Here is a 12,528-nt window from a genome sequence, read left to right as displayed (position 1 = left end):
CCAGGCATCCCGAGGATAATTTTTTCAAGCTAAACGATGTTCTATGAAAATATTGGCCCGTTCAGCTATGTTCGAACATTTTGATGGTTTTTTCGTTTTTTGTTTTTTTTGAGACCATCATGGTACTTTGGAATGCAGAAGTGCTTTAGGGAACTTGCAACTTCTTCATGAATAATATTTTCCCAAGACCTGTAAAGAAGGGTCTGGATGTACTAAAATCGACGATTTTTACTGTTTCCTCAAGGACATTCTTAAGGACAACTGGTGTGTTCCGCCGGGGTGAGGGGGGGCCAGTGCAGAATGAATGACAGCCGGGGAGGTCTAGAGTCCCAGCTTTGATGTGCGGGGGGGCCCTGGGGCAGCTCCACCTTCTGTTGCCTGAGCGCCCTCAGTGCAGGCGCCAACCCAGGGACAAAGGTAAATAGCGTCACGCTACTATAAGAGGAGTTCTGACTTCATAGGCTCTGCAGAGGTTGGGGGGTGGGGAGTGGGGGGTCAGGGGGCAGGACTCCACTGACCGCCCTGGGAGAACCGCAGGGCCAGCGCGTTAATGAGTGCCCAGGCCAACCAAATGAGAGGCTTTGTGAGCCTCTGTCATCGCAGAGACAGGTGAAAATAAGACCTGTCTTCTTAGTTTACACTCTTTTGTTGTTATTGTGTCTAAATAGAGAGCAACCTGTCCGGCTTTCCCGCGAGATCCTTTTCTATCGTCCTCTAAGTCGAGGCCAAATAGGATTTTTAAAAGCCAGGAGTATGGGTGCTTAGCACCCTGTGACCAAACTGGTTATTTCGCCACCGTGACCTCTCAGACTGTAGCAGGTTGTGCCACCAAGTATCACTAAACTCATTTTAAGGCGTGCGGCTGGAGTGGCAGGCAAGGTTAATTGACTTGAGCTCCTCTAACGATCTGCTGCATTGCTGGTTTAGATATCACGAATTCCAGGACGTGGTATCAGGGAGACCTCTCCGGAAATCCAGCCTGCGTGGGTTTTGGTCCCGGGATTAAAGGCTTTTAATGTGCAGTTAAATAAGGGGCAACTGTAAAGGCAGAGATGAAGGTTGTGCATACGCTCGCTTGAAACAGGAGCGCAGAAAGGACCCCGGTTGGTGTGCCTGCTGGATTGGATCAAGAAGGAGGAGGAACCCCAGGAAAAGTTCTCGTCCCAGTCATGATGTGTTGGAACAGAGGGCCAGTTACAAACCTTCCCTCAGGTTGAGGGCGTTTTTCTCGTTGGTCATTTTGAGTGCTCTCATGACTGAGTATTGGAGAACATCCTTTTTCCTCCAGAGAAAATACGTCCAAGTTGCGTTTGCAGACCCTGTCTGAGAAAGACTGGAGTGGGGAAAAAAAAAAAAATCCTTGCTTGACAGGAAAAGTTAATTAGATAACAAACAGAGATAAGCGTAGATTTAAACATCCCCAGTGACAAATGCATGATCACCTTTCTATAAAGAGAGACATCTGGTAGCCAAGTGCCTATCAAGTTATGTGGTTTGTATTTTTTATTTTAAAGGAGTTCAAATGTGAAGGACTCATTTATCTGAAAGGCTGGACACACAAATCCTCCAAAATACCTCTCACAGGTGTGTGAGCTGAGTAATTTTATGTTGGAAAATCCATGTGTTTCTTAACTTGGGGACGTCATTCAAGGAATCAGAGTCCTTGGCCTGGCACAATGTCAAGGGCATGGGCTGGCCAAATGCTGGTGAGGTTTCCAGGTCATGAGAACTCCCTTTGTTGCTGGTGAGACAGAAGTCAGTCCAATAGGGGAAACAACTTGGCAACATTAAAAATCTGATGATGCACATTTCTTAAGACCCAGAAATTTCACTTCTCGAAACATTTCCTAGAGAAACCTTCACACTTGTGCACGGGGAATATGTAGAAAGAATAATCACTGCTATTATTTAAAATATTTTATATATATATAATTATATATTATTTATAATAGCAACATTTAGAAAAATCTAAACAGCCACCATTAAGAAATGGAGAAATGAAGTGTTGAATAACCAAGTAATAAAATAATAAATAGTTAAAAAGAATAAACAACAACTACATGTTGTGGGTCTATCAACACAAATAAATTTTGTAAATATAACTGTGAGTATAAAGGCCAAGTGACAAGACATACACGTACATCATAATACCATTAGTGTAAGAAGGTGAAAAAGCAGCATACCATATTTTCTTATAGATATATTTAGAAGATTAACTATATATGAAAAATATAACCATGTGGACAGGAAGGATGCAGCCCAATTTTAGGCTTGTGGTTGATTTTAGAAAGGAAGAAGCAGGAGTTGAATACGTGACTTCATTTTATCTATAGTATTTTATTCTTAAACGAATCAGAGGTAAATATGGTAAAATAATAACATCTATTACATGGATAGTGGGTATATGCTAATTTGATATATTATCTCTATTTTTATGTTTATAATTTTCATAATGGAACCACAAACAAATATTTAAAAAGGGAGAATGGGCCTGAGAGTTAGTGAGATCTAGGTTCCAATTTACTTCCCATGATACACTAACTCTAAGTCGGTCTGTGGGCAGGTCATTCAGTCTCACTAAACTGCTCCCCTCCCCTATATATACACCCATATTTTGGGAATACTGTGAAGTCTAATGGAGTTCATTTAAAGGACCTGGCACACAGTATACCAAATAAATGCTAGGTCCCTTTCTTGCAATGTACTGTTTGGTATAAATCGGTTCAAACTCTATGCTTTTGTGTAAATTAGAAAAAGGCTCTGGGTGGGGACAGGGAAGCAAAGTGACAGCATATTCTTTCTCTTTACCTTTTCCTGGCCTTCCTTTTCTCTGAACCCCTGCCTTGTCTCCGGTGTTAAAATGTGTAGGTACATACATACACCCGTGAACTATGTTTCATGAGTGCTTTAGAGTAGAGGCTAAGTTTTGGAAGGTGAGAAAGCTGTTTAATTTCATGTAATCATGAAGCATCTCTTGACTTATGGGCTCCAAAGACTTATATCACAGGGAAACTGGAAATCAGTTAAACTTTTCATGTTAAGAAAAGTGCTTGCTGGTTGAATTCTTATGGTGTATGCATTCATTTTTATGTGGGCTTTCACAGCAATATAATGAGGACAGTTTTGTATGGTCAGCTTTCAATTATCCTTGCTATGGAGATATATCAGAGAGCTCAGGCAAATCCAGAAACTTTATCTGAATCAATAGTTTCAATTTTTTTCAATTGCCATTTGAACTAGCAGAAAAGATAATAGATTCAAGTGCATTCTCCTTTTTGTTCTTTTTTTCATGCTAGAGAATTTATTAAAGAAAAATGTGGGAGTCAAAATAGCAGCAGCAATACGAGTTATAAAGAAGTGATTGAACAATTAGCAGGTCCCTGTTACTTTGGGGGATCTTGTAAAACATCTGCTGAAAATCAAGTGACCACAATAGTGGCCTTTAGTTCTACATTGTGTATCTCCAGACAGAAGCTCAGAGCTTCTTAACTAAGCTGAGTGCATAGAGGAGGAAGGGGTGGAAACAGGGGAAGGAGGCTAGACCACCGAGGCCTGCCATGTATCATGTCACTGCACAACCCTGGAGAGTGCCATTCACGTGAATAGCCATGTGTGTGTGCAGACCCTGAAAGCGGATGTCAAAGTAAGAGACAGAAGAGAACCCTAATGGCACAGGGGTGTCCCTAGTGCCTACACAGTCCAGCTCTGGTTTTTGAAGAATCAAAGTCCATAATGTAGATCACATGCGGGACTGTTTCAGTAGGATACCTCCCAAGAACATGGGAATACAGAGAATGAAACTAATAAGAACCAACCCCCAAAAGATCGAAATTGAATAGCAAATAGTGCGATAAACCACCAAATCTAATTTTAAAAGTGGATCAATCAGTTCCCTGTATTTATAAAGATAAGGCCACAGGAGTTCGTATTGGGATGAAAGCATGTGTCTCATGAAGAACCCCATCTTTCCATTAGTAGATGCATCTGAGGAGTGCAGATCACAGTTTTTGCCGCTCTGAGAATGAGCTTACCGAGTGGGTAGAGAAGAAATACTGGACAGTTTTGAAGAGTGCCTTGAATCTCCTTGCTTTGGTTGGAAGTGTAAAGTGGGTGAACCCCCAAGCGTCCTCTTTATGCATGAAATCAAAGGTGAATTCATGAGTTCTTTTTTTTTTTTGGCTTTAAGATCCTATGATTCTTTTAGCTATGATGAGTGATATATAAGAAAGAGGAACAGAAAGAAACCATTCCTTTTCATGGATTAAGGTTCTTCATTGTCACCATATTTGTGTGTGATTAAATTCTTTAACTTGGTAGAACAAAATATTATCCCAAATGCTTTGCTTCAAATCTGTAAGCAATGCAGGGCAGTTGTTTAAAAATGTGATTAGGAGATCAAATTCTTGACCTAATATGGTCAAGGTCTATTTTGAACTCCTTCATGTGAAAGTAGCAACAACAGATGAAGGACAAGTTTATACTACAAATTGAAAGTAGAAATGTTTATTACCAACATTTAATATTTTCCTTTTTAATATTGAAATTTGGTAAGTCTTTAGAGGTTGAGTATTAAGCTAATACTACTGCTTTGTGAAGAAAAATTATTCTAGTCTATATAAGGGAATAGTGAGCTTTCAGAGAGGTTCACTGCTTGTTTGCATGGCACATTGATGGCTACCGGCTTGTGACCCATTAGTAGGTCAAGTTCATTGTCAGTAACCACCATGTTATCCTAACCTCTACTGGTGACCAAGGACAAATGAAGCAGAAAATAAGGTTCTTTCCTCCATCATTAAATTTTCCCCTTTTTGCAAATTTATATCTTTCCAGATATAGCAAAGTACCATTAAACATTGTAATTTCAAAAGCTGAAGTAGAGGTGTTATAGGAAGAAACCAGACAGACACCAATGCAGTATCATGGTGGTATCATGGTGAAGTGTCCCAAATCTGTATTCAGATTTTCAGATCTAAAATCAGGCCTATTTACACATTACAGATTTGAATGGGCTCTGGGGCAACAGCAAATGAACAAACTCACAAGGGATTGATGTAAAAACAAATATTCCAATTTCTTAATTATAATGGTAAGTATTACTATAATGTAAAGAAGTTATTTATAGTCTAGATTCAGGGACCCCTCTTTTAAAAAATTCCCATTTCTGGAATGTTAAGTGAATTTCGCCAAGATGCTTGCTCTATCAGCCAAGGTCCAATTGAGAGAGAGAAAAAGAGAGAGAGAGAAACAAACCACAGTAATTCAAACAGGGAACATTTAATGTAAAGAATTGTTACCTCTAACAGAGAATTGGAGTGATAAGGAATTAGCTCATGAAGAATATAGATAACTCTAAGGCGTATCCGAGGAATAGCAGGTATAAGGAGCAGCCGCTAGCCCTGGGGCAGAGATAGAGCACCCAGGAAGAAACAGACCTTCCTGGGAAGGAGCAGCTATGGCTTACTGGATGGCTGAGAAGTCACTGAGATGTCCTGCAAGTAGAACTTGCTGGAAAAACTCTCTGGAGTGTTGGGGAAGCCATCCACAGGGAGGCACCACAGCTTGAAACTGACCATGAAGTCACTCAGGGAGATGCAGGAAGAAGCTGTTGGCCAGCTGGGTGCTTTCGGCTGCTGAAACTTGGCAGTGGAGAGGCCACACAGAGGGAAGGAACGTAGGGCCGAGAGCGGACCAGAACCTGGAAGAGAAAACCCTTCCCCTGTTCTTTCTACAACTTACATAACATCATGCCAGATGGAAAAGGAAAAATATTTATAGGGTTCCTCTCCATTCTCATGGAGTAGGTGAGTAAGGGTGGATTTAGAACTGAGAGGCAATAAATTGATAAGTGGCACACTTGCCAAGTCAGCCAGCTTGAAATGAGTTCAAAGAAAGGTAGACAGTTTTGAAAAATATATCATTCAAGCCACAAAAACTCCAATAAACTCTCCCTGTCCCAAAACAGTGCATACCTTTCTGTCTGAGAAAAATGTCTGTGGATTCCAGATTCAAAACTCTTAGGTAGTTCTGATTAAACAGGATCTAACCATTGTCCTGTTTTCCGGGTTCTTTGAGGGTCATCTTCTTGCTGTTCGGGCGGGGTGTAATGCAGTCAAACTGGTTTGCATTTTCTCAGGCTTCTATCACTTTCATGGATTATCTCCCTCATAGTATAATCTCGTGACTTTGGTTAATCTCAGGTGTTCCCTCATTTCTTCAGCAATTACATTAGGATCTTTGGATGACAGCTACAGATCCATAACTCGTCCAGGCCAGAATCTCTGATCAGAAATGACTTTAGTTCCAACTTATGAAATATCTCTCATGCCTATAGAAGAAACTCTCATTCTCTCCAGACTGACTTAAGATGGGTAACACAACATCATGAATCTTTCTAGGCCAATAGTGTTTAAGAAGTACTAAAAAAATTAGTAGCCTTCCTGTCAACCTCTCTTGGTCCTTGCAAAGAAGCTTTGCAAAAGAGAATGAATAAAATAAAAGGAACTCATCAGTATTTACTAGCTGTGTAACTTTAGGCACTCTTTGTGCCTTGTTTTTTTTACAATGCAAAATGTGGATACTAACACCAGTCATTTCCTATGGTCATTGCGAAAATCAGTTGACATATGTTAAAACACTTAGGCCAGTGCCTGGTACATAGTAAATACTTGTAGGTGATGTGTATGGATTTGATGTGAAAACTAAGAAATGCCTGAAATTATGCTCATTTTGAAAGAAGAAGATCAGTAAGAATGGAGAATTTTATTTATTTATTTTTAAAGATTTTATTTATTCATTTGCAAGAAAGAGAGCCCAAGCTGGGGGAGTGGCAGGCAGAGGGAGGAGGTTTCCTGCTGAACAAGGAGCTGGATGTGGGACTGATCCTGGCACCCTGGGATCATGACCTGAGCCCAAGGCAGAAGTTTAACCAACTGAGCCACCCAGGCATCCCAAGAATGAAGAATTTTAATAAATTTTTGAAATAAAAAGTACTGTTGGTATGAGACTAAATTTACTTCCTTTGACCACAGTCAGATGTGCTCTATTTATTAAGCGTAGTGGGAACTTGTGAAAATGTCTAAGGTCTGGCCATTTAGGGCCTAAAATCCCTGAGGGAAACAATGTCTAATGGGTGATCGATGAACTGCCATGGGTGGTGCAACATTCAGAGTCACTAGATGGCACTGTAGAGCAATGAAGCCCCGTTTTGTTAACCGTGATTTTAAACATTATTTTAAAATTAGATTTTTCTTACACAAACATTTCGTACAGGCAAAGGCAGTTGAGTGAACGGAAAATAGGGTGGATATGTTCTTCAGTTTTGTTTTTTTTTTTAATCTCCAGTAGCTGGTGTGGCAAGACAGAGACCTGGAGAGCAAGTGGACCAGCAGGACTAGCAGACACTTAGGAAGGTCACGGAACACAAACCAAGGTCAGATCAAGTCACTAGCTGGGATCACTAAATGATGACAGAGCAACCATGGTCCAAGGTCAAATTGTCAAAGCTTAGGTGGGTGTCACCAAAATGAAACTGTGAACCAAGTAGACACTTGAGAAATAGAGCATTGGAAGAGTATGATTTGATATTATTATTTATACAGGAGGTCCCCACACTCTACCTGATGTTCTACTACCCAGCCCCCACAAACAATGCTAAATTAAAATTACAGGTTTTTTTTTTTTTTCTAGTGTTACTTTGGATTCGTATTTCCACTCTGCAAAGGGCATATTTTAAGGGATGTAAGCCATGATAGAAAAAAATGTGTTTGGGATACAGCAGAGCATTTCTAAGGAGGTAGTAAGTGAAGTAGTGAGGCATGAAGTCAAGCAAGATAGGAGTTGGTTTTATATACAGATGTTAGGGAAGGCTATAAAGAAAGAAGACAAGGTGCAGGCCATGTTTAGACATTTGACTCACACTACAGTGCAGTAAAACTAGTCGATTCAGCTCATTGCCTTCAATCTCCTCAATCAGTACAGCCTTGCCAATTTTTAAACCAGCCAGTGGAGAGCAAGAATGACTGGATGGCTGTGCTGCGATCCATTTATTGTACTACACAGAGCTATAGCCAGATTCCAAGTATGCCATAACACCGGAAAGGAGCAGATTGCACTTAACCTGTAGATTAATGGCTTCTGGTGGGGACTCAGACGGAGATCAGGGAAGTCAGTGGCTCAGGCTCAAACATTGGCAATGGTGGGAAAAGGAAACCATCTAACAGCCTTGGAATAAAGAAGAAACGGAGACAAGAGATTTACACAGTCAAGAAATGAAGAAAAAATATAAAGGAACTTAGAGGGAAAGGCTTCCCTGGCTTGAGGAAATTCACGGCTGATTCTTTCCTCCGAAGTTAGAGCCTTAAACAATAAGAGGTGCCTGTGGTGTGTTGGGAGGACCATCCGTTCAATTGAGTCCTAACTCAGGATGCTAGCTGATACATTTCAGTAGTCTGGGCCTTAGAGTCTCACTGCTTTCAGTATTATAATCTTTTCAGTCTCTACAAAAGTTCACTGCAACTGAGTATTGGTACTTCGTTATCTTCAGATTATTAGATGTTAATCTTCAGGTTATTAAATGTTAAGTTTAAGTAAAAGCCCTATTTTAGAGATCTTCTTTAAATTCACCAAGGACAGACATAGAATTCTTGGGTTTTGCCTCAGCAGCCAAGAGTCAATTGTAACTCAGTTTAGAAAAAAAGTCATTACTGAGTATAATGATACAGAGGGATGTTATTTCTGTCTCACCTGGTAGGGGAATTCAATATTTAAGGGGCTTTCCCCAAACAGGGACTAGACCACTTACTCTGGGGGCTCCCTGTGGTGGGAGGTGAGCTGAGGTGAGGTGAAGACGGGGGAAAGAAGGAGATGCTGGTGAAGTGACAAGAAGGGACACAGTGCTCACTGTAGCTTCTCCTATAGCCCACCAAATCCACATTATTATTTAACATGTCATATGCTTGGTGCAAATGGGTCCAGAGTATTTAGGGAAAACCCGGAAGGGATTCGGCTTTGTGTCTGGTTGGCATGTTTGAATTTTGGGGTAAAGATAGAAGCAAGAACCATGAGAAAGTATGATGTTGAGAGCTGTGATGTTTATTTATTGCAGTCACTGAGATTTGACACTGAGTTCAGAGAGGCAGACCCATCACGCCACACTTACCTTAACAGGGTATAAAAGTCTCAGTTACACAAGGAAATTAATGAACTTGGAAGTTCCCTGTTTTTTAAGACTGAATAGCATTCCACTGTATGTATATACCACATTTTCTTTATCCTTCCTTCTGTCTTGAACATTTGGGTTGTTTCCACATCTTCACTATGGTGAATCAAGCTGCAGTGAACATGAGAGTGGTCATAACTCTACAGGATCGATTGGCAAGCAAAATGGAGGACTCTTGAGGACATTACGCTAAGTTAAATAAGCCAATCACAGAAAGACAAATACTGCGTGATTCCACTTACATGAAGTCTGTAGAAGAATATAAAGTTCATAGAATCAAAGAGTGGGATGGTGGTTGTCAGGGGCTGGGGAGAAGGGATGTGGGGAGTTACTAACCAATGGGCATACAGTTTCAGTTAAATAAAGTGAGTAAGTGGTGGAAATCTGTTGTACAATATTATACCTATGGTATAATTGTATATGTAATATGTATTGTATACTCAAAAAATTGTTAAGGGGATATATGTCATGTTGAGATCTATCACATGTTGCTTCCACAATAAAATAAAATAAAATAATAAAGAGAAAGTAAGGAACACGGAAGTTCATGAGGTATTCCCTGCCCCACAGTTCACGCCTCTTTAACTTGGGCCATCTTGTATGTCAGCCAGGAACTCCCTGCAGCTTGAAGAGCTGGGTAAACTGAGTCAGTGATAAATTATACCCTCAGTTTCCTTATCTCTGGATGGAGGATGAAATAGGACTTCCCCTCCAATCCCCAAGATGTGGTAATAATTAACATAAAGCCCTTAGACTCTTGCTTGACATATGGTTGGCTATGAAATATATATATATTTCATATATATATATATATATTAGTTCTTATTATCATTAAAAAAGGCATTGGGATTGTTATTCAAAGGGTGGAAGTTTTCAGTTATGTTGGAGGAATAGGTTCTAGAGATACGTTGTGCAACGTAGTGTCTATAGCAAACAATATGGTATTGTGGACTTTAAAATCTCATTTTTTTTTTTTAAAGATTTGATGTGTTTGAGAGAGAGAGAGCACAGGCAGGCAGAAGGACAGAGGCAGAGTTAGAAACAGACTCCCAGGGAACCTGATGCAGGGCTCAATTCCAGGACACTGGGATCATGACCTGAGCCAAAGGCAAATGCTTAATGACTGAGCCACCCAGGCACCCCCAGTGCACTTCAGAATTTCTTAAGAGGGTAGATCTCACCTGAAGTATTCTTAGTTTCTATCCCCAAAAAGGGATATATTGAAACTCCGGGAGGTATCAGGTATGTCTGTCACTTTGATATAGTGATTGTGTCACAGGGTTTGGCATATGTCCAAATTCCATCAGATTGTAGGCACTAACTAAGTGCAGTTCTTTGTGTATGACTTAATCTCAATAAAGCTATTATATAAAAAAAGACCTAGTCGAATACACCTTGTAATGACAATAGATGAAGGAAGTATTATGCCCTGTGTTTAAACTTTCTTCAGCCTGCGTTTTACTACCACGAATTCCGGGCCCCCAGCAAAAGAACAAAATCTGGAAAAACCTTGGTATTCCAACATGGGAAAACACCCGGTGGTCTTAATGCTACACAGTCCACCTTCCCACTATGGGGACTATAAGCCAAACATTGAAATATTCCAAGACAGATGAACAGATTGGAAAGATATCAGAAGGGGAAGAATAATCATTTTAATGACACCCAGTTACAATTAAAGAATACAGAACTAAAACTGAGCATTTTTTGTTACGCCTTCTATGAGTAATGTTTGTACTTTGAATCGTTTAAAATATTTAAGGCAAGAAGAAATGAAATGCATGGCAACCAGTTAAGGTCATACATTTAGGACAAAAATGATAAAATATTAAAATGAAGGAAATAAATGTTCTCACTGAAATACTGAGATTCTGTGGGGGATGAATTATTCAAAGTAGGAAACACATGTGACCTCCAATCTATTATATAACGAGGGGAGAGGGTAGTAAAGATCAAGTGTAGAGCAGAACAGAAAAATGAGGGAATGACAGCAGGTGCTGCTTAATAATATTCCAACTTGACGCTTAGGTTGGGGGAAGGGATTTCACAGAAAGAAGAGGTATGGCTGGGTAGAGCAGAATGGAGTTGAGAGTGTAGATTCAGGGGCTTGAGAATGGTACTTGTAGTCAGGACACCTCAGTGGTTAGGACAGAACCGATTATGTGGTTGTAACAGAAAACCCCTCATCTCAAGGGCTAAAACAACACCACTTTCTTTCTTGCTCGCAGTAGAGGTCTACCATGAGTTGGTAAAGATCTCTGTTCACCAGTTACTTAGAGAATGATGTTTGAGGTTGCCAGTGGTACTATCACTACACTATCTTGACCTTTGCTGATTTCTGTTCTAGAGGAAGTAAGAGCCCCGGGTTTCCGATCCTATGAAACACTAAGGTCCAGACGTGACTCATGTCACTTGTGCTCACAACTTCCTGGCTAGGACTACTTCTAGGGGATCAGATAGTACAATCTTACCCTGTTCTCAGGAGTGAAGAAGGAACAAAAAGATTTGGAGAACCATGCTGGTGATTCCCACGAGGCTGGACATGGCTCTTGTTACAAGAGAAACTTGTTTGCTTGGCTGGGCAGTTTCACACACCTTCTTCATTCATAAGAATAACAGCTCTTGACCTCAGCCCTTATCATGAGTAGAACAGTTGTGTCTAGGATGTTTATAAACCCAGGGTGACTTTAAGGAAAGAATTTTAACTTTATTTTAGTGCTAATTGTCATAGATGTAATGGAAATCCAATAGACTGTGGGAACAGGCAGGGACCTCAACAATTCTCTAGCCTCAGCGTCTCAAACTCAAATGGTTACAGGATCAAGGTGGGTAAAGCGAAGAAGAGAGAGGGTCGGAGTCATACGAGAGAGTGTGATGGGGACAGGGTAACAGAGAGGACATGTTCTGTCTCAAGGGAGCAGCTGCTTCTCAGCACTGGCTCATTTTCGTCAGGAAACACCGGGAGATGAATGTTGCCAGATTCTCTGATTTTTTTTAGGAGGAGCTTGAGACACATTTTTTAATGTGAAATTTCATGATTTATTTTTAAGATTTTATTTATTTATTTGACAGAGACATCACAAATAGGCAGAGGCAGGCCGAGAGAGAGGAGGAAGCGGCTCCCTGTGGAGCAGAGAGCCTGATTTTGGGCTCCATCCCAGGACTCTGGGATCACGACCTGAGCCAAAGGCAGAGGTTTAACCCACTGAGCCACCCAGGTCCCCCAGATTTTATGATTTGGAAACATTAATTTTAAATTTCAAAATTTCACACCATCATTTGGCACCAACAGAGCATGGTGAGAGCTCTCG

Source organism: Mustela lutreola, chromosome 1 (genome assembly GCF_030435805.1).
Source record: "Mustela lutreola isolate mMusLut2 chromosome 1, mMusLut2.pri, whole genome shotgun sequence".
Taxonomy (NCBI): Eukaryota; Metazoa; Chordata; class Mammalia; order Carnivora; family Mustelidae; genus Mustela; species Mustela lutreola.
This window is presented reverse-complemented; position numbering follows the sequence as displayed.